Here is a 24,186-nt window from a genome sequence, read left to right as displayed (position 1 = left end):
CAAACAAATAACAAAATAGTGCATCAACTATATGCTGTAAAATATAGCGTAATATTCAGCAGAATTAAAGTGCAAACAAATAAGGTGCTTATATATTATATATAGTCCATATGTGTGCAAAATATATGGTAGTGCAAATAGTGCAAAAAAGTCCTTCTGTGCAGGTCAAAATCAAAGTGCTGGTGCTTTTTCACATGTGCAATGGTGGTGTGACCCTCCGCTTCACCTCCCGGTGGTAAATGGTAAGAAGACCCACTTACCAGATCCCGTGGATTCCTGTGGGCGTACGCCAACAGGAATCAGACAAGGCTTAGGTGTATCTCTCTCTGGTGGATACCGATTTCCTGGGGGTGTTGAGAATGCTCGGGGGTCCACGGCTTGCTCCTGCTCCTGGATGCACTCAGGGTATGGAGAGAAAAAGAAGGCTCCTCATAGTGCAGACGTTGTAAAAAATATCCTCTTTATTTAAAAGCCGCAATCACAATAAAAAGCAGAAAGTAAAAATATATTGGTGCCCTTTATAAGAATGTCCTTTGCAGACTCCTAGCCTCGCAGCTGTATTGGATGTCTGCTGGTGAGAGCCGCGCCGTACTTGCCGTACCCGGAAGTGGGGAAGTGGCATGCGGTTCACTTAGGGCCCAGAACGAGGCAGCGTGCGTTGCAACTTGACGCGTTTCGTCATAAGGCTGACATCTTCAGAAGTACACTTTGAAGACCTTCTAATTATGTCTCCTGTGGAGTTAATTCACTTATCCTAGCCATACCCTGAGAGTGGTGTAGGCTATGGAACCAATCTGGTTTTCCAAAAGTGTTTTTTGACCTTCCTGTTAATAGGGGTCAAACACATCTGATGAGTTGCCATCTACCCTTTGAGCACCAATGGTGTCGGGAACTGTTACATTGGAGTTTTCTATATTAATTTGCATTGTTTATCGCTATTGGCTATTGGCATTTTATCAAACGTTTTCTTCACTGAAGACATCACTGTAAACTTGCATCGCTATTTGCATAGCACTGTGAGCGCCACTTCCTTTACTTATGGTTTTCAATTTTTGGGTGATATATTCACTTCTTAAAGGAGCAGCTACACATAATACATTTATTTAGGGTGCCATCATTTGACATTATGACACCCCCCCTAAATACATACCTGAGCCTGAGGCTCTCTCGCTCCTCATTGGCTGCTGTCAATCACAGCCAGTGACGAGGAAGTGGTGGAGTCATCTTACAAACACACAAAGCAGGGTTGGGGAGTGAGCACACAAGAGCGCCCCCATAGCAAGCTTTTTGCTGTGGGGGCACCCAGAGAGGGGGGAGGAGCCAGGAGCACCAGCAGAATATCTGTAAAGGGGAGAATTGGGGCTGCTGTGTGCAAAACCATTGCACAGAGCAGGTAAGTATAACATGTTTGTTATTGTAAAAAAAAAACCCAAATCTTTATAATCACTTTAATGTCTCTGAAAATGTAACACTTTAAAGTTTTACTAAACCCATAACCGCAAAATCAGTCTGTATATGCAGTCAAGCATGCATGTTATACTCACTGTGGAACCTAAGGATGAATCCTCCACATTGTGTAAAACGGCTGTTTAATCCTGTCTTCTCTGATCCTCCCCTTCTTCCAGTGTCCCCAAATCATTTATTGATAACACAGAGTCCTTGGAGTCACTCTGCACATGCTCAGTTTAGTGTGTATTGCTAGAAAGTTTTTTTTTTTCATGCTGGTGCATGTAATCGGCACAGGGCAAATCAGCACTCTCCAGACAGAGGATCAGAGTCCTGCAGTTTAATAGGATAATAAGGAGGGAAGGAAAATTCCTCCTACAAGTTTCAACCAAACTACTGATGAGAAAACTGAAAATTTTCTATCTTATACTAACCATAATTTTCCTTTCCTGATGGACTCCATGGCAGCATACATATGGGTTTAGCCCTGTCTCCTCTCCTACCCAATAGGACCCTACTCTGATAAATTTTGCTCAGTGCTAGGAGCCACGTTCCATGACTAGCCTACTCCAGCAGATGGGAGGGAACACCTGCTGCCATGGAGTCCATCAGGAAAGGAAAATTATGATAAGTATAAGTTAGTAAATTTTCAGTTTTCCTGACAGACTCCATGGCAGCATACGTATGGGAAATAAATAGCCACGCATGGGCAACTGCTGGCTATAAGAAAAGTTTAAATTGAAGACAAAGAGGCTGCTCTGCAGATCACTTCAGGGGCAACATGCTGAGAGGCTTCCCACAATGTAGAGACCCCTCTGGTTGAATGAGCAGTCACCGCCTCCGGAAGCGCCAAGCTCTTAGCTTTATAGACCCACTGAATGATCTGAGCAATCCAAGCTGCAATGGTTCTGGAAGAGGCACACAAACCCTTGTTCTTTCCATGGAAGAGAACGAACAGGATGTTGGACTGACGGAAAGGAGCTGGGATTTCCAGATATAGCTTCAGGATCTCTCCCACATCTAGAGGATGAGCATTAGGGCTCTTGGGTGACCTGAATGTTGGCAGGACGATCTCTTGGTTTTTATGGAAAACAGAAGAAACCTTGGGGTTTGAACCCAACATGGGAATCAGCACCACATGGTCGGGGAAGGTCGTCAGAAACCTCACATCAAAGAGCGCTAATTTTGTAGACCCTTTGAGCCGTTGTAATGGCCACCAGTCTTGAGAGAAATGTTTCTGATAGAGAGCCGACCTGTGTACTCCAATTCAGTTTCTGGAAGGAAGTCCAGGATGAATGGGAGGTCACATTTGGGGAATCTGGGTTTTCTTAGAGGCCTAAGCCTAGCAGCCCCGCTGAAGAACTGGCGAATAAGAGGGTATTTAGCCCAGGAAGTCCCAGTGAAGGCAGAAATTACTAATACTTGAACCCGAATGGGAACTGACTGACAAGGACAGGTCCAGGCCAAACTGTAGGAAACCTAGGATACATAAGTGAAAAAATAAGCAGGATAACCTATAAAATTGTACAGTTTTATTGTTATTATATAAATTAGTACAGCATGAGCAAAGATGAAAGTGTTTGATAACTTTAGATGTAATTCCATGGCAAAGAGTTGGCCACATTTATTTTCAAATTCGTTAAATGGATTTTATATATAAATTTGGCATATTAAAGTAAAGCATGCTTGCTATACTCACTGTGGAACCTAAGGGGTTAATTCTCTGCAAAAGGCTGTTTGATCCTTTATGCACAGATCCTCCTCTTCTTGGATTGTCCCCATAACATGTCTGGATATGACAGAGTTACTCGAGTCAGGCTGCGCATGCTCAGATTGGTGTGTATTTTTTTTTGTGGGAGGCTGCATGTGATCAGCACAGGGCCAATCAGCACTGTCCAGACAGAGGGCCAGGGGTCCAGCATCCTTATAGGACACCCAGTTCAGTATGAAAACTCCTCCTTCAAGCTTTAACCAGGCACTAATAGAAGTCACAAGACTGTTATATACAGTACTACTGATGAGAAAAGGTATTTAGCCATTTATATTTACTAAACTGATTGCATTTCCATGTTTTGTGTACTGTGGGAGACCAGATATAGTGAATGCAGGGTCCTGGGTTAAGTAACAGTTTAAGTTTTATGTTCTAAATACAGTATGATAATATGTGTATTATGACATTTTTTGTTAAGGCCGATTCGCGTTTGTCACAATTTTCAGAAATACCATCCTTTTCTTTGTAGCTCACATCCATGTGCTGCAGTTCAGTGTGTTTTAAAGGGGTAAACTATAAGGGCCCACTCACACCTACCAGGTCACTACACATGCATACACGTCCCTTCATTAGGATTATATAATTAGACCGAGTAAACAATAGAACAAATATATTTTAAGTTCAAACAAAAGAAAAAAAATATAATAATAAACTAATAACAGCTGCCATCCACTGAACCTTAAATCCAAAGCTGATGGGAAGGAAAGAAAAAAACACCTAACGTGTGTGGTCCAATTTGCTTAAACAATCAAAAACAAAAAATCTTCCAAATCCCTAAAAGCAACTAGATACTTCTTGAGTGTAGTGTCAGATTTGTCCGCCGCAATGTCGCAGTCCCGATAAAAATCGCTGATCGCCGCCATTACTAATAAAAAAATAAAAAATAAATAAAAAGTCCAAAAATCTATCCCATAGTTTGTGAACGCTATAACTTTTGCACAAACCAATTATTATATGCTTTTTTTTTTTACCAAAAATATGTAGCAGAATACAAATTGGCCTAAACTGATAAAAAAAATTTGATTTTTTAAATTTTTTTTTATTGGGAATGTCTTATAACAGAAAGTAAAAAATATTGTTTTATTTTTTTTTTTAACTATTTTTATTTATAGCGCAAAAACTAAAAACCGCAGAGGTGATCAAATACCACCAAAAGAAGCTCTATTTTGGGGAAAAAAGGATATCAATCTTATTTGGGTACAGCATCGCACGACCGCACAATTGTCAGTTAAAACAACACAGTGCCATTTCGCAAAAAATGGCCTGGTCATTAAGGGGTTAAAATCTTCCGGAGCTGAAGTGGTTAATAGTTGGTGTATGTTACAGGCCCCCCAACCTGAAGGATGAGGAGGAGTCTGATCTGCTGTTACAGTTAGGAATGACAGCGAGGCAGGGCAATGTTATTATAATGGGAGACTTCAATTATCCAGATACCTACTGGGCAGACAAAACTGCACGCTCATTTAAGGCTCATCATTTCTTAAATCCCGATATATCCTTACACTCTTTTTTCTTGGACAAGGACCAGGAGCTCAGTGACCATCTGGACAAATTAAAAATGGAAATCATTAGGAATAAAGACAATACATTTATAAAGAATAAAATGGGCTTTTGTCAAGGCATTGCCTACAAATGGCAATCCACCACACAAAGAGCGAAGTTACGTAACAGATTTATCCACTACAGTGAGACTTGTGATAGCGAAATCCCTTTAGGTAATACATCATTGGTCTCACTTCCCCACATATGGAGGAATAATTTTGATATTTCTACATGGCGACAGGGTTCCAAAGACCCAAAGGGTGATGAGAGTTTAGGAGGCCCTAGCTCAAAGGGGATCAAGAGCCTCCTCTTTCGAATACCCAAGGGCAACTACCCCAACAATCACTGAAAACAGCAGTATCTTCAGCACAAGCCCATCTGCACAATGTCTCTAATCCTACTACTATGGGAGTGGCCGCATCCTCCATCCCTCGGGGGTCAAATTTAGACCTTACCAATCCTAGTCTTATGTGCACGATTGGGGTACTGAATCAATACACAGTCAGAAAGATGTAAATGGTAGAAAAACGGAGGGCTCGGAACAGGGAATGACCTTAGAAATTATCAATTTGTCATCTTACATTTTGACCAATTCATAAAAACAGGTATTATTGAAGTAATTGAGTTTCTGCCCACAATCCAGTTTGGATCATTTTGAGGTCATCAAAGATTTTAAACTATTTATACATAATCTTTTATTCAAACAGGTATATCAAAAAGATGAACAACGAACCCTTGAGCCATCGCTCCCTTCAAACTATACCAAACGTGATTTTCGAGTACTCAAAATGTTGAATGAACTATTAGCTGAGAATGAACCTTATATCTAATTGACTGCATTGACCTAGAAACTATATTACAGTCAATGAAGGAAGATACATCTAATCCCAATGTGCTTGGAAAAAAATCTGCAAAATATACTTCCATCCAAACCAATCCTAGCCTGGCCCTCTTTCTTAAGCAGGTCACTGCTGAGGTTGAAAAAATTCAAGCTATATATAGTTCTATTTTAACTCCACAACAAATGCAGACTCTTCATAACCTTATGACTAAGAAGGATTTAATTATTAAACCTTCTGACAAAGGAGAAAATATTGTCATCATGGAAACCAGTAAATATGAACAAATGTGTGTAGAAGTCCTGTCTAATAAAAATTGGTACAAAAAAATGAATCCACTTACAGATTCTACCGTTTCCCAAAAATTCTATATCTTGGTAGACTCTGCTTTTTATGCGGGTCTAATAACCAAACGAATTTGGGAATTTGTTAGAACATCTCATCCTCTGGAAGCCTGTTTTTTACACGTCCCAAAACCCACAAGAATTTTATAAACCCTCCCCTATTGTATCTGGTAACGGATGCATTACCAAAAATGCAAGTCGTTTCATTGACTCAGTCTTAAGACCATTTGTAACTGGCATTTCATCCTATTTGCAGGATACCATACACCTTGAAGCTCTTAGAAGAAATGTATATTTCTGAATCTGCCTGGCTAGTCACTATTGATGTGGAAGCCCTATATTGTAGTATTCCTCATGACCCTGGGGTAGAAACTGTATGGACTTATTTATCGCAAAAGGGCTTCCATGATACAGAACAAAATTGGTTTGTGGTTGATCTCCTTAATTTTATACTCAGAAACAATATTTTCTGCTTTGCTGGCTCACACTAACTCCAGGTACAGGGCGTGGCTATGGGCACATGTTGTGCGCCTTCTTATGCCAACCTGTACCTGGGGGAGTAGGAGCGTCAGCTGTTTACTAACGAGGATCTGGCGATGTACCTGTGCCACGTATTATCGTGGCACAGGTACATCAATGACATCCTCGTTGTTTGGGATGGTGACAAAACCCTCCTGGATCAATTTCTTGTTTGTTTGAATTCCAATGTTTGGAATTTGCAATTCGCCATAATTTGTCATAAGTTGGAGGTTCCTTTCTAGACATTTTGGTTAAAAAAGAACACTGGAGGGTCATTATCTAGTGCCCTATTCTGCAAGTCCACAGCTGGTAACACTTTGTTACACACCAGTAGCACCCTTCCATCACCTTTGCTCTACTCTATCCCATATTGTCAGTACCTCAGACTATAGCGCAACTGCACTGACATGGGTGTCTTTGAGGGAGAGGCCAAAAAAACTGCAAGATCGTCTGCTTGCTAGGGGATCTAGTAAAAAAATGTTTTAAAAAAGCCTACAATTTAACTAATACTCAGTCTTGGGAAACTTTATTGTTTTCCAAGAAACCCAGACTTGGGGACAATAGGGTTAGATTCATTACTTGCTATAATCGCCAACACGTGGCTATTAAAAAAGCCTTACAAATATATTGGTATCTACTTACCTCTGACACTGCTGTTTCCAACTTCATAACACCCCAGCCCAGCATTGTCTTTCGACTGGCACCATCATTATCTTTCAATGGGCACCATCATTGTCTTTCAACGGGCACCAAAGACAAATTAGTACATAGCCACTACATTGGCCATCAAGTTACAACTAGAAATCTGCCTAGGGGTACTTTAAATGTGGAAACTGTGAATATTGCAAATTCATTAATAGGAGTAAAAATGTTCTTACCAATGGCAGTAGGCTCTACCCTAAGCACTTTGTGAACTGTCACACTCAAGCCGTGGTCTACTTATTCCTGTGTGAGTGTGGCTCTTTCTACGTCGGGAACACGATCCGGGAATTCTGGCGTAGAACATGACCACATATATGCCATAGAAATTCGAGACCTGTACTCACCCCTTGGGCATCATGCAACCATTGATCACAAATATGGCCCTTTCAATTTTAACTTTTTGGCCCTTGAACATATACCTTGCAACCCCCATGGAGGCGATTGGGATAGATTGATACTACAAAGAAAGTTGAGATGGATCTATTCTCTGAAAGCTACCTGTTCAAATTTTCATTTTTATTTTTCTCATTTTTCATCAATATTTTCTAATTCATCAATACGCACTAATTTATTTTCATATTTTTTGTTATTATCCCATTTATTTATCTCCACCATCACTCCCACCATTGTCTGGTGGCCTTTCTGGCCATCTGCAAATAGCATCGGCATCTTGTTTTCACACATCTCTCCCGTTTTGGGAGAGATGTGCAGCATCTTCTCCCTCCCTCATACCCTCTGTGTCACAGGTAAGGATATATGTGCACTATCCATATGCAGCCTGCTTATGCACAGTCGGCCTTGGTCCGCCAGGTGTCATGCGCATGCCGCTTTTGGTCCCACGCATGACTGACTCTGGCACATTCATTGCGTCCGAGTGATGTCACTTGCGTGCTCTAAACCTCATATAGGCCAGGGAAATGGCGGTGTATTTTGCCTCCATTCTGCCTGTCTGTTGATTAGTGGGCATCTTGCTGTTTACCAGCCTCGCCAACCCCATGATGCTTGGTGGGGGGTGGCCTCCCGGGGCATCATATAAGAGGGGAGCTTTTCAAGTCCATGGGGTCAGACTGTTGCTGAGCGCTGTGCAGCATCTTCTGCGCTGCTCCTACTCGAGAATCTTCATTAGAGTGACCAGACATACCCGGTTTCCAGGGACAGTCCCCAGACTGAGAACACTGTCCCTGGACCAAGTTGGTCCCTGGTTTTGTCCCCAGACAGGGTTGCCACCTGTCTGGTATTGCCCCGGACAGTCCAGGTTCAGACACTTGTGCCCAGGTCTCTGTCCACCTGTGACCTGGGCACAACATAGTTCCAGTCCCATCCATCCATCCATCCATCCATTAAATATGTCCTGAGGATGGAGCTAGTGCCGGACTAAGTTTCGGCACTGCGCTCCACTTAATGGGATTACTGTCAGCTGCGCCTCTTTGCCTCCCCTGCCCAGTGCCTCTCTCACCCCCCCACCACTGCCGCTGCCTCAATGATTTCCTTTGCTGTCATTGGTTGCTGTCCTAGCAACCGATGACATGCTTTTTCTGCCATTCACACTGCATAGTGGGAGATAAATAGCCCTAGAGTTGCTCCACCCCCAGCTTATCTCTCACACTTCCCTCCTTGGTTGCAGTAGCTCCCGGGTCCCGCTGGTAAGGAAATCTGAATGGATGTGTTAAAAACAACAGGGGGTGCTGATATAAGGGGACTTCAAGCTAATGGGGGTCTCTAAAAGGGGGTACTGGCTGCTGATCTTATGGTTGGTGATCAACCATTAGATCAGCAGCACCCCCCTTAGAGACCTCCTTTAGCTCACAGACCTTTTATATCCATGCCCTATCCCCCCCCCCCCCTTCTTATCAGTAATGCCTTTCAGTGCCACCTATCAGTTACCATCAAGAAACATACCTTTTTCAAGCCAGTTTTATGAATGGGAATCACTGGTTGGCTGAGAACCTCAGCAGGCTGCTTTCAGCCAATCAGAGGCGCCGCAGGGAGATTGACGCTGGAACACAGGCTTTTGGGTTAAACTGTTCAAGAACGGTTTGATGCCATAAGGTAAGACAGGGCTCAGGGACCTCCTGATACCATAAAAACTTAATTTCAATGAAGTTGTTACAGTGCCTAACTGTTCCTTTAACATTTGTAGTCTTATAACAGTTAGCTAATAATATTTGAATATTTGTGTTCAAAGGTATCCTATGTGTTGTTACCATGCAATCTATTACTGTTCTAAATTGTTAATTTATATTGTTATTGTTAAGCCAAAATCCTTTGGTAAGAATAAAATACAAAATATGCATTAAAAATTTTCTTTCTCTATCTTATCTTAACATTTGGTAGTCATATCCTAAAAAAAGAAGTATGTTTTTTTTTTTTTTTTTTTTATCTCATGAACGAAATAACATACATATCCTACGATAATTTCATAAACGCATACCACATACACTGCATATACTGTATAATTTGAGGAAAATATGCTCATAAAATAGTTTTCTATTTGCCGATATCCCCGGATTTCATTTTAAAAATCTGGTCACCTTATTCTTCATGTGTATTTTTTACCCAGGTAGAATTTTAGTATTTTTTCATGTTTATCTCTCTCCCCACCTTATATCATTATATGATCTATATTTATTATTCATTACACTGCCTGTTGGGCATGGTTGCTATATTAGGTCCAGGGGTCTTGCATTAACACTGGTTCACTTTTTTATCTATTTTGTCTCTGGTTGCATTGTGTAGGTATCTTCCATAAGCAAGTTATCTTAGGCATGCCTTTACTATAGAACCTGTGCAAAAGTGAATAAAAGAGTAAGCAATCTCCTTTATCGCACTTATCTTATCACCCCTTCCCTTGTACACTGGGGGATATATTTCTTGGATATACCTATGTTTATCTGGATAAAGTTATTCATATACTGTACACCTTACCTTGGTTTACTTTTTTTTATTTATGCTGCACTTTCATCATTTTCTCACGCATTCCTTCCTAGCACCTTGTCTTTAGGCATGCTCATGCATGGCATGCCACAACTTACCTTTTTTTTTCTGTTTTATTTTTAACTTTTCATTTTATTTGTATTCCATTATGTGAGCCCCAATTTTTTCCTGTGCAAGGGAATTATTTTTTGACTCCTCCTGTATGTCTGGGCCTGGGTCCATCTACCATCATCAGCTCCCGGTTGGATGTCTTTTCTGTGGTACTTTGTCCACAGCATTGAGATCCTGGTGCTAATAATTTTATTTTGTGCGTTTGCATCATTTTGCTCATCTTTACTCCAACAACCTCTGTATGACTATGCTTCCTTTTTTTTTCACTTTGTGACCTATACAATGCAGATGCTTTGTTTTCATCATAAACACATGGATTTTAAATTTCTTGAGTTATCATTATTTTTGTTTTGACATGGTCATTCCACAGATATATATGCACAATTCAATTCATGCTGTCTCCTGAAGAAGGGGGCATTGTCCCCATGAAACACTTAGAAATTACAGTCCCTATGGATAAGAAATCACATGTTTTAGCAACCATATGTGATATTTTGTACGTTCATGTTTGATCTGTTGACATTAAAGATGCTACCATAATTAAACTGTATGTCTTTTTTATGTATCTTGTAATAAATGTTGTATTTTTATAACATCCAGTTGTACCATTTTATCCAGCACCACTGATAAAAGTTTATGGTTTTTATAATATCTTAAATGTCTTGTGAGACAGCTTCATGTGTCAATTGGTAGATGCCCCAACTTGAAATAATGCTCAGTTAGATCTACTAATTGCAAATACCCCAGATCTGATTGCAGATGTGGAAAACATGGATAACTTGGGAAACACAGATCACAGAGTAATTAAATTCAGTGTAAATCAGAGGGTGGCAGCCTTTGAGAGTTAGGAATCTACCTGAACAACATTAGAGATCAAAGATCACTGGGGCTTGGCACTCCTAGTTTTAGCCCTAATTAAATTATGTTATTCTGAAGAAATCCCTCTGCGTTTCTCTGTGCCCCTGTGGAAAAATTAATCTAATGGTAGTGGTTTCATAATTACTAATCAGTTGTGGCACCTGCAGGGCACTAATGAGGAAATCTGCTGGGCCTGCAAATGCCTGAAATCTAACTTGTATCTTGGGCAGATTTCTGGGAAAATCAGTGAGCCAATCACACAAGTAGGAAATTATGTTTCTGGGGGGTGTTCAGTACACATTCTGTGTACAGAACAACTCCAGGTAGCCATATTGCATTGCATTTTCAGAAAACTACAGAGGCTGCAGATTGAAAAGGAAAGGTAATTGTTAATAACATTCAATTACAATATGACTTGTGTCGCAATTTATTTTTTGTTTATTTTCTCCCCCCCCAATGAAAGTGGAGCTAACCCTTTAAGGGCTAGTTTAAACTTGCTTCAAAATGGGGCAATGGACATGCTTTTTTAACCACTTGCCGACCGCCGTCAGTATATTTACTGCGGCAGTCAGCCGCTCTCGCTCGCCCAGGAGCCTGTAGGGGGCGAGCACGCGCCACGGGAGGCGTGCTCCCGGCCCCGCTCGTTCACGGGCATCCCCGTGCGTGTGACCGGCGCCTTTGATGTCCGCCAGCCACTCCCGATCCCGTATACACAGCCGTCTGTCATTCTCTCTGATGTAAAGGCAGAGACTATACGATCCTGCTATGTAGCATCGTATGTCTCTGTGGTTACATCCCTAGCCAAGCCCCCCCACAGTTAGAAACATGCCCCTAGGTATACATTTAACCCACTGATAACCAATAAAGTTAACCCCTTCCCTGCCAGTGTCATTTTGACAGTAACAGTGCATATTTATAGCACTGATTACTGTAGTAATTTCATTGGTTCCCTCAAAAGTGTCAAAAATGTCAGTCAAGGGTCCGATCTGTCCGCCGCAATGTCGCAGTCCCGCAAAAAAAAAAAATCGCAGATCTCCGCCATTACTAGTTAAAAAAAAAAAACAATAAATATGACATAAATCTTTCCCGTAGTTAGTAAACGCAATAACTTTTGCGCAAACCAATCAAAATACGCTTATTGCGATTTTTTTTTTACCAAAAATATGTAGCAGAAAACAAATTGGCCTAAAATGTTAAAAAAATTTAAATTTTTACATATTTTTGGGGGGGAATTTCATATAAAAAATGTGAAAAATATTGTTATTTTTTCAAAATTGTTGTTTTTTTTGTTTATAGCGCAAAAAATAAAAATCACACAGGTGATCAAATACCACTAAAAGAAAGCTCTGTTTGTGGGAAAAAAAAGGACATCAATTTCGTTTAGGTACAGCATCACACGGCCGCGCAATTGTCCGTTAAAGTCACGCAGTGCCGAATCGCAAAATAGGCCCTGGTCTTTGAGCAGCCAAATCCTCCGGGGCTTAAGTGGTTAAAGCACTCTAAACACCAATTAAACACCTGTCACTAAATAGGATGGTTAGCTTACAGTCCTGTTCTCAGGTTGTGTTTGCTTTGCTTTACTTCAAAAATTATACCCCATGTCGCTTTAGTGGTGCTTCAAAGAGTCTTCAAAGCCTCCATAGAAGTCTATGACATAGCTCGCTTGAAGCACCTGCAGGTTTTTGAGAGGCTTTTATATAGCTTTAGCTTCGCTTTGTTTTGGAGGTATTGCACCTATGAGATATCACCACACACACAGCGCACCTGCCAATTTTATTAAAACGTAAAAAAAGCACCACCAAAGCATCCTCGAAGAACCACTGAAGCATCATCGAAGCACCATTCAAGCCACATATAAAAACCACACATAAAAAAGCATGTTGAAGTGGTAAGTGCTTTAATGCCTGTTGAAGTTGAAACAAGTGTAAAAAAGGCCCTAAAAGTGGACAGCATCAGTCAGTAGAGCAGTGAACAGTGTCAGTAGAGCAATGGATGTTGTCAATTTTTATTATTTCTTTACAATTTTTTGGGAGCCCCGTTGGGGGCCTTTCGTGAAATGCCAGGGGTCTAAACACCTCTGATGTCTCATTTTTGAAATAGAGAAAGGGACTGAGGACGGAGATTCTCCATTTCCTTTATCTGCAGCTGCATTTGACAGTGAATGAATGGGGAGTGCTCTTCAAAGGTTTCTTCACGGTAAAGCTGTGAAAATGTGGAATAGACTCCCTTCAGAGGTGGTTCTGGCCAGCTCGGTAGATTGCTTGGCCTAGATTCTTTCCTGGGTGTAAATAATATAACTGGGTGCTAATTTTATAGGTAAAGTTGATCCAGGGAATATCCGATTGCCTCTCGGGGGATCAGGAAGGAATTTTTTCCCCTGCTGTAGCAAATTGGATCATGCTTTGCTGGGGTTTTTCGCCTTCCTCTGGATCCACTGCAGGTATAGGATTCTGTATATGGGATTGTGTGGTTGTGTTTTCTTTTTTTATTTTTTATTTTGGTTGAGCTAGATGTGTCCTTTTGTGTCTTGTGTCTTTTTTCAACCTGACTAACTATATCAAAATGTGCCCTGTGCTGAGTGGCTTCCTCTTTATTCACAAACGGAAGCATAATAAGCACACTTTACTATGCTTAAGTTATGAATGGATGCAGGTGTGATCAGTAAATAACATATTTACCAGCCCCCACTATATTCTGCAACATCCCCTGCAGCAGCCAGCAGAAGAGTAGGGAAGCTGGCAGCGCTGCGGGGCACATGGTGTCAGGCAGCCGAAAGAGGAGGAACAGGATGGGTGGCACCCTCCCCCGTCCCACGCGTAAATCATAGGAAAAGGTAGCTAAACCTTAGCATAAAAAGACATATAAAAGAGAAAAAATGGCTTTTAAAAAATATCAATGTCTTTATAGTTTAGTACATTTAACTAGCATGAGTGTATGCCAATAAATGTGATCTTAAACTGTTGTTGCTAAGAGCAAGTGTGACAAGGGAGGCTGGAGAGATACTAAAATGAATTGTGAGAAAAAGGCCAATATTGTAGAACTAACAGAACATAATGTATATTTTTGATATACAGGGAACTATGAAATTACCCAACTGAGCTCTCTGTCTCATTTATAGGATGAGCACAATGTTTTCTTTTTACATTTTAAAAAAAAGAATTCAAGGTTTTTGTAAATTGTGTGTCTGCTATGTGTGTGGGTGTCATAACATTCCTCAAATTAACAAAACCTAAGGGGATGGAAGCCTGGCACAATGCACGCCTGCTCTTTTGTTGCTGTGACCCAGTTTTTCCAATTTGAATGAAGGTTTATGTTAAGATCTGTAATCTGTAAGAAGATTAAGCTTCTTTACGCATACACACAGAATCTTCACACTTATTCACTTATTCACGTCAGAGGAGCAGTCTGGCAAGTATCATTGTGTACAAGCTGCAGCTTATGTTTCCCAGATGTACTTTTCTTTTAGGAAAAATAGAGTTTTTTTACTTTTTAATGTGTATTTCACATTTGTATATGCATACAATTTCATATTTGAAGATTTCTATATCTGATAAAGTGAGGCCTGTAGGAGAGAATAGACGGAAAGGGCGGCATGACTAGGGTAGGAACAGGGGAACAGGGTCAAGGAGGGGTCAGCTAGGTCAGTGTAGTGTGAAGGGGAGTAGGCCTTACCTAATTGGAGGTGGAGGTTGGTGGGCAGGGTTCAGATGTGTGGGGCTCTACGTATGTAGGTCCATCCAGTAAATCTGAAAAATTTCTGGAGAAGAGGTGACTTCCCTTCCTCCCGCCCTTGGGTTAGCCGTTATTGAAGGACATGGGTGGTGGTAATGTTTTTTCTTTTGTTTGCTGTCCAGGACTGTGGATAAATACATTCGGGAAAGATAAATCAATTACAACATCAACCCCCCCACCCCAAAAAAAATACAATAAATCAATAAAATAAATAAATCAATAAAATAAAAATACAATTAATAAATAAAGGACTAACTGCCATACATGCAATAATATTAAATGAAAAAAGTAAATCCGTAAAGAAAAAAAAAAACTAAGTTTATTTGTTTGATTTGTTTGTTTAAATTATGCAGTTTTTTAACATTTGTCACAGCAGCGGCGGGTCAAGGGGTCTTTGAGGGGTCAGTGAGCAAGTAAATTGTTCAAAGAAATGGTGCTTTCATTTGGTTAGTGGTGGTCCTCCCAGGAGCTAGGTCCCCTGGGGGGAAAAATGGAAGTATGTGTGGTGTCGTAACATCTTCGAGCCAGTTGGGGCGGGGGTGAGGACATGAACGATTAGGCTTCCATTTCCACTATTGCGACTTGACACATGTCAAGTCACACAGCAAGTCAAAAGCCATTCATTTCAATTTGGCCATTCTAACTGCTGCGACTTGAAAAATAGTTTTTGCACTACTTTTGGGCCGACTTCAGTGCGACTTCCTTCTATAATGAGGGACAAGTCGCACTGAAGTCCCCAGAAGTAGCCGCAAACAAGTTACACTTCTAGCGCGACTTTGTAGCCGCAATAGTGGAAACGGAGCCTTACAGTTACAATTGTGTCTAAGGACACCCAAAGACCCCTTCTGGTTTAAGCAGTGTTTATGTTTTAATGTTATGTTATTTATTCTTTGGTTAATAAAAATGGCTGCTGTGGCCGTATTAAACCCATGTCACGCAGTCCGAGTCGTTATTTCGTAGTATTAAGGACCCCAGGTTGACAAACCCTTTAGTCATGTGGTCAGCAACCCTGCTAAAGGATAAGTTAGCTATTAACCACTTGCCGACCGCTCACATGGAGCGTACTGCGGCAAAGTGACTCGATATCCTCCTCCCCTTGTGGGCGGGGGACGCGCGCTGCCGGAGGCTCGCTCCCGCTGTATTCAGACACAGCGGGAATCGGGCCAGGGGAGGAGAGGCGGTGATCACCGCCGCTCTTTCCCGATCGTCGGCGATCGAGTGAGGAGGTCCGCCCGCTTGTGTAAACAAAGCGGGCGGATCTCCTAAGTGACAGGCAGGAACAGATTACAGGGTTCAGCATAGCTGAACCTGCGATCTGTGCCTGTGTCACACAGTCCCCTCCCCCCACACACGTCAGTAAGCACCAGGCATATATTTAACCCCTTGATCACCAATAATATTTATAGCACTGATTACTGTAGTAATGTCACTGGTACCCCCAAGTGTGTCATAAATGTCAGTTAGGGGTCCGATCTGTCCGCCCCAATGTCGCAGTCCCGCAAAAAAAATCGCAGATCGCCGCCATTACTAGTTAAAAAAAACAATAAAAATGACATAAATTTCCCATAGTTAGTAGCTGCGATAACTTTTGCCCAAACCAATCAAAATATGCTTATTGCTATTTTTTTTTTACCAAAAATATGTAGCAGAAAACAAATTGGCCTAAAATGTTAAAAAATTTTGATTTTTACATTTTTTTGGGGGGAATTTCATATAAAAAAATGTGAAAAATATTGTTATTTTTTCAAAATTGTCGCTCTTTTTTTGTTTATAGCGCAAAAAGTAAAAATTGCACAGGTGATCAAATACCACCAAAAGAAAGCTCTATTTGTGGGGAAAAAAGGACATAAATTTAATTTGGGTACAGTGTCGCACGACCGCGCAATTGTCCATTAAATTAACGCAGTGCCGAATCGCAAAATATGGCCTGGTCTGGAATGGGGTAAAATCTTCCGGTCTTAAAGCGGTTAAAAATACGCTCATTGAGAATTTTTTTGTCAAAGACATGTAGCTAAATACATTATGGCCTAAATATATGACAAATATTGAATATATTGGATATTTTTAACTGTCAAAGTAGAAAAATATTATTTTTTCAAAATTGTTGCTCTTTTCTTAATTAATATCCCAAAAAATGAAAAGCGCAGAGGTGATCAAATACCACCAAAAGAAAGCTCTGTTTGTGGGAAAAAAGGACGTACATTTCGTTTGGGTACAGCGTTGCATGACCGCGCAATTTTCAGTTAAAGTCGCACAGTGCCAAGTTACAAAAAGTGGCCTGGACGTAAAGCAGGAAAATCCTCCAGTCCTAAAGTGGTTAAAACTACTAAAGCTACCAGAATTAAATGTCAATTTGACATGTAGGCAACATCCAACAGGGAAAAGTTACTTCTAGCATGTTCAGATTAGTCAAATATTCATGTTTGAGCATACAAAGGATCTTAAAAGATACATTTTCAGATAATTGATGTTTACTGTTTTGGTTCATTGAGGTTAACCACTTAAGCCCCGGAGGATTTGGCTGCTAAAGGTCCAGACCCCTTTTTTCAACTTGGCACTTCGTGACTTTAACTGATAATTGCGCGGTCATGCAATGCAGTACCTAAACGAAATTTACGTCCTTTTTTTCCCACAAACAGAGCTTTCTTTTGGTGGTATTTGATCACCTCTGCGCTTTTTATTTTTTGCGATATTAATAAAAAAAGAGCGAAAATTTTGCAAAAAAATGACATTTTCAACTTTGTCTTTTAAAAAATATCCAATATACTCAATTTATGTCATTTTTTTTGGCCAAAATATATTTAGCTACATGTCTTTGACAAAAAAAAAATCAATGAGCGTATTTTTATTGGTTTGCGCAAAAGTTATAGCGTCTACAAACTATGGTGTAAATACTGAAATTTACGAAGCTTTAATTTCTGACTGCCTATCTCATTTCATGAAGTGCTAAAATGGCGGGGCAGTACAAAACCCCCCCAAACTACCACTTTTTGGAAAGTAGACATCCTAAGGAATGTTCTGAGGGGCATGTTGAGCTCATTGAATATTTTATTTTTTTGTCACAGGTGTTTGAAAAATGACAAAAATATTTTTTTTTTTTTTTTTTACACAAAGTTGTCATTGAAATGATATATTGCTCACACATGCCATGGGTATATGTGTAATTACACCCCAAAATATATTCTGCTGCTTCTCCTGAGTACAGGGATACCACATATGTGAGACTTTTTGGGAGCGTAGCTGTGTACGGGAGCCGGAAAACAAATCACCACCATCAGAATTTCAAAGGGCGTACATTTTTCATTGCATTTTCTCACTACCTATAACGGTTTTGGAGGCCCTGAAATGTCAAGATACCACAAAACCCCCCCAAATGACCCCATTTTGGAAAGTAGACACCCCAAGCTGTTTGCTGAGAGGCATGGTGAGTCCATGGAATATTTTATATTTTGCCACAAGTTTCGGGAAAATTACAATTTTTTTTTTTAATTTTTTTTTTTTTACACAACGTTGTCACTAAAAGATAAATTTCTCACACATGACATGGGTATATGTGGAATGACACCCCAAAATACATTCTGCCACTTCTCCTGAGTATGGGGATGCCCCATGTGTGAGACTTTTTGGGAGCCTAGCTGTGTACAGGACCGCGAAAACCAATCAACACTCTCAGGTTTTCTAATGGCGTAAATTGTTCATGTCACCTCTGCACTACCTGTCGCAGTTTCGGAGGCCCTAAAATTTTAAAATAGCACAAAACCCCCCCAAATGACCCCATTTTGCAAAGTAGACACCCCAAGCTATTTGCTGAGAGGCATGGTGAGTCCATGGAATATTTTATATTTTGCCACAAGTTCCGGGAAATATATATATATATATATATATTTTTTTTTTTTTACACAAAGTTGTCAGTAAATGATATATTGCTCACACATGCCATGGGTATATGTGAAATGACACCCCAAAATACATTCTGCTGCTTCTCCTGAGTACAAGGATACCCCATGTGTAAGACTTTTTTGCAGTCTAGCCGCGTACAGGACCCGGAAAACCAATCTGCACCTTCTGGCTTTCTAAAGCCCCGTACACACGTACCGATGGTCGGCTTACAAATGTTCCTCTTTTCTCCCCGGGATGTCGGTGTCTGCTGAAAAGTGCAAAGACAGCACAAGGACAGCACAAGAATTTTGTCCGCCGACTGCAGAAGTGATGTCATGTAATGGTTAACTTTCCCTGTGTTTTCTATTTTCTGAGCATGCCCAGTCTTGCAAATCTGCGGTCTGTCGGCCGAATTGTGTACTGACAGGCGAACAATCGTCCGTTCTGGTGTCGGCATACAAATATTTTCATGTTTGCACGAAAGACTTTTGTCCGCGGATTGTGCGCAGACATCTGTCGGAGGCACCATACTAACACGCGTACAATCGGCAGATCCTTCGTCCACCGACGTTTGTATGCCGACGATCGGTACGTGTGTACGGGCCTTAAGGGCGTAAATTGTTGATCTCACTCCTTACTACCTATCACACTTTTGAAGTCCATAAAAGGCCAAGATGGCACAAAACCCCCCCAAATGACCCCATTTTGCAAAGTAGACACTCCAATCTATTTGCTGAGAGGCATGGTGAGTATTTTGCAGCTCTCATTTTTTTTGGAAAATGAAGAAAAAACAGGAAAATGCATTTTTTTTCCTCTTTTTTCAATTTCCAAAACTTTGTGACAAAAAGTGAGATCTGCAAAACACTCAACATGCCTCTCTGCAAATAGCTCAGGGTGTCTACTTTCCAAAATGGGGTCATTTGGGGGGGTTTTGTGCTATCTTGGAATTTTAGGGCCTCCGAAACTGTGATAGGTAGTCAGGAGTGAAATCAACAATTTACGCCCTTGGAAAGCCTGAAAGTGGAGGTTGGTTTTCGGGGTCCTGTACTCGGCTAGACTGCAAAAAAGTCTCACACATGGGGTATCCCTGTACTCAGGAGAAGCAGCAGAATGTATATTGGGGTGTCATTTCACATATACCCGTGGCATGTGTGAGCAATATATCATTTACTGACAGCTTTGTGTAAAAAAAAAAAAAAATATATATATATATATATATTTCCCGGAACTTGTGGTAAAATATAAAATATTCCATGGACTCACCATGCCTCTCAGCAAACAGCTTGGGGTGTCTACTTTCCAAAATGGGGTCATTTGGGGGGGTTTTGTGCTATCTTAGAATTTTAGGGCCTCCGAAACTGTGATAGGTAGTCAGGAGTGAAATCAACAATTTACGCCCTTGGAAAGCCTGAAAGTGGAGGTTGGATTTCATGGTCCTGTACTCGGCTAGACTGCAAAAAAGTCTCACACATGGGGTATCCCTGTACTCAGGAGAAGCAGCAGAATGTATTTTGGGGTGTCATTTCACATATACCCGTGGCATGTGTGAGCAATATATCATTTACTGACAGCTTTGTGTAAAAAAAAAAAAAATATATATATATATATATATATATATATATTTCCCGGAACTTGTGGTAAAATATAAAATATTCCATGGACTCACCATGCCTCTCAGCAAACAGCTTGGGGTGTCTACTTTCCAAAATGGGGTCATTTGGGGGGGTTTTGTGCTATCTTAGAATTTTAGGGCCTCCGAAACTGTGATAGGTAGTCAGGAGTGAAATCAACAATTTACGCCCTTGGAAAGCCTGAAAGTGGAGGTTGGATTTCGGGGTCCTGTACTCGGCTAGACTGCAAAAAAGTCTCACACATGGGGTATCCCTGTACTCAGGAGAAGCAGCAGAATGTATATTGGGGTGTCATTTCACATATACCCATGGCATGTGTGAGCAATATATCATTTACTGACAGCTTTTTGTAAAAAAAAAAAAAAATATATATATATATATATTTCCCGGAACTTGTGGCAAAATATAAAATATTCCATGGACTCACCATGCCTCTCAGCAAACAGCTTGGGGTGTCTACTTTCCAAAATGGGGTCATTTGGGGGGGTTTTGTGCTATCTTGGAATTTTAGGGCCTCCGAAACTGTGATAGGTAGTCAGGAGTGAAATCAACAATTTACGCCTTTGGAAAGCCTGAAAGTGGGGACTGGTTTTCGGGGACCTGTACTCGGCTAGACTGCAAAAAAGTTTCACACATGGGGTATCCCTGTACTCAGGATAAGCAGCAGAATGTATTTTGGGGTGTCATTTCACATATACACATGGCATGTGTGAGCAATATATCATTTAGTGACAACTTTCTGTAAAAAAACAACAAAAAAAAAAGAAATAATAATTTTCCCGACACTTGTAGCAAAATATAAAATATTCCATGGACTCACCATGCCTCTCAGCAAATAGCTTTGGGTGTCTACTTTTCAAAAAGGGGTCATTTGGGGGGTGTTTGAACAGTCCCGGCATTTTACGCTCAATCTTAGCCACACATCACCCACTCTTCTAACCACTTGAAAACCAAGCCTTTTCTGTGCCTTTTTGTTTACATGAAAAAATATTTTTTTTTTACTAGAAAATTACTTTGAACCCCCAAACATTATATATTTCTTTAAAGCAGAGGCCCTATAGAATAAAATGGTGGATGTTGCAATTTTTTTTGTCACACGGTATTTGCGCACAGATTTTCCAAACGCAATTTTTGCGAAAAAAATACATTTTTTTTAAATTTATTGCACAAATACACTATATAATTCCAATTTGTTTGGTAAAATTTAAAAGATGATCTTATGCCGAGTTCATAGACACCTGACATGACATGCTTTAAAAATTGCGCACACCTGCGCAGCGGCAAAAACGTACGTACATTTTTAAAAACCTTTAAAAGTCTCTACAGGTTACCACTTTAGACTTACAGAGGAGGTCTACTGCAAGAATTACTGCACTCGATCTGGCGATCGCGGCGATACCTCACATGCATGCTGAAATTGCGGTTTACATATGACACTAGACCAACGCGTGCGTGTGCCATTGCGCGCAAGCACGGGGAAAAGGGGGCGGAGCTCGATTTTTTTTTTTTTTTTTTTTTGCTCTTTTATGTTATTTTGACACCTTTCCTTTAATTTTTTTTTTTTTTAAATCATTTTTATTGCTATCACAGTGAATTTAGATATCCCCTATGATAGCAATCGGTAGTGACAGGTACTCTTTTTTTTAAAAATTGGGGTCTTTTATACTCTAGATCTCTCCTCTGACCTTAATGCTTCTGACCACGCCAAAATTGGTGTGATAAAATACTTTCCCAATTTCCCAATGGCCCTGTTTATTTCTGGCGAAAAAGAAGTCATGAAATGCTCGTAGCCTCCGGCATCTTAGGCCATAGAGATGATTGGAGCCATTCTAATCTTCAATTAGCTCTATGGTTAGATAACTGAACCACCGGCTGCACTCTCGGGTTAACCGGTGGGACAGGAGAGCCCGAGAAAAACCACGGAAGGCTGCGGAAGGCGGCGGTGGGGGGGGGGAGGCCCCTCCCACTGCATGTAAAAGCAGTCTAGCGGCCAATTACCTGCTAGGATTGCTTTTACATGTAAGCCGACCGCTGGCTGTAAAAAACGATACCAAGATGATGCCTAAATCTGCAGGCATCATCCTGGTATAACCACTCAAAGTCCAGCAACGTACCAGTACATTGCTAGTCCTTGTTTGGCATATAGGTTTTTTTTTTTTTCATGCAGCCTGTGGGCTGAACGGAAAAAAAGAGAACCTATCAGAAATCAGCACAAGAATAATGCGTAGTATTACTCATCATTAACCGCCCAAACAACCACCCACTGAATTTAATGATGGGTATACACGGCACTATCCACGTATACCAAAATAGGATTTTAACTGCAGTGCTGAAATCAGAAAATCACCACAGCTGCTATCAGCAAAGGTATCCATATATGCTGAGCGCAAACACTGTTTGTGTCAGAATATATAAAATCAATGCGTGGTAGCCGACGAGTACCTGCAAGAGAAACAGGTCACAAAAGAATGAAAAAACAAAGTACATTAAAAAAAGTACATTAGGAAGAGTAGGACATATAAAATGACTGACAACAACAAAAGTTTTTGGATTCTCATCATTAACCGCCCAAACAACCACCCACTGAATTTAATGATGGGTATACACGGCGCTATCCACGTATACCAAAATAGGATTTTAACTGCAGTGCTGAAATCAGAAAATCACCACAGCTGCTATCAGCAAAGGTATCCATATATGCTGAGCGCAAACACTGTTTGTGTCAGAATATATAAAATCAATGCGTGGTAGCCGACAAGTACCTGCAAGAGAAACAGGTCACAAAAGAATGAAAAAACAAAGTACATTAAAAAAAAGTACATTAGGAAGAGTAGGACATATAAAATGACTGACAACAACAAAAGTTTTTGGATTCTCATCATTAACCGCCCAAACAACCACCCACTGAATTTAATGATGGGTATACACGGCGCTATCCACGTATACCAAAATAGGATTTTAACTGCAGTGCTGAAATCAGAAAATCACCACAGCTGCTATCAGCAAAGGTATCCATATATGCTGAGCGCAAACACTGTTTGTGTCAGAATATATAAAATCAATGCGTGGTAGCCGACGAGTACCTGCAGGAGAAACAGGTCACAAAAGAATGAACAAAAACAAACAAAGGACATTTAAATGTACAGTAAGAAGAGTAGAAGGACATATAAAATGACTGACACAACAACAGTTTTTGGATCCTTTTATTTTTCTTTCTAACTGTTTCTTCATGTCTTGATTTGGGAGGGACTGCGATCTTCTGCGATCTTCTCTTCCAGCTTGGGTCTCTCAAAATGTCGATGGACATCCAACATCCTTCGAGACCCTGTGTTTGTGTGCCCTACACTGTGTCGTGCTGTACCCTACACTAATACTCCACTAGTGTATGGTAGCGCTCAAAACATTCCCCGATGCAGAGACCAGGTTGGTCAGGACATTTGGGACAATAATAACGGGTGTCACGCCTAAATCCGCGCCTGCGACAGACACGACATCTTCTTTGGGGCCATCTTTGGGTAGGGGTACTCGGGAGGGCATAAGGAAAATGCCTCTCATGCAGCCGGCTCACTGCATCTGGAAGGGGAAGTTGGGCAGGCATGCCTCCTGGGTACAGGTAGGCAAGGATGATCTCTTCCTGGAATTCCCGGAAAGATCCAGTTCGTCCTGACGCCTTGTATAGGACAAAGGCGTTCAGCATCGCCAATTGGAATAAATAAACAGACACTTTTTTGTACCAGCGTCTGGCTTTACGGGCAACTAAATACGGCGCCAAAATCTGGTCGTTAAGGTCCACCCCTCCCATGTTAAGGTTATATTCATGGACACAGAGGGGTTTCTCCACAACGCCAGTTGCCGTAGTGATTTGGATTGTCGTGTCT

At 40.8% G+C, this 24,186-nt stretch overlaps 1 protein-coding gene across 1 annotated transcript in view; it reads left to right on the top strand.

Moving 5' to 3' along the window:
- LOC309548053 (syncytin-B-like) overlaps positions 1 to 24,186 on the top strand; it is a gene marked incomplete at its 3' end in the record, with an annotated part of 415,210 nt that overhangs the window by 250,367 nt on the left and 140,657 nt on the right.

This window comes from Pelophylax lessonae, assembly GCF_965119305.1.
Source record: "Pelophylax lessonae genome assembly, chromosome: 2".
Classification (NCBI taxonomy): Eukaryota; Metazoa; Chordata; class Amphibia; order Anura; family Ranidae; genus Pelophylax; species Pelophylax lessonae.
The sequence above is the reverse complement of the archived record's forward strand: the minus strand, read 5'-3'. Positions and strand labels throughout refer to the sequence as shown.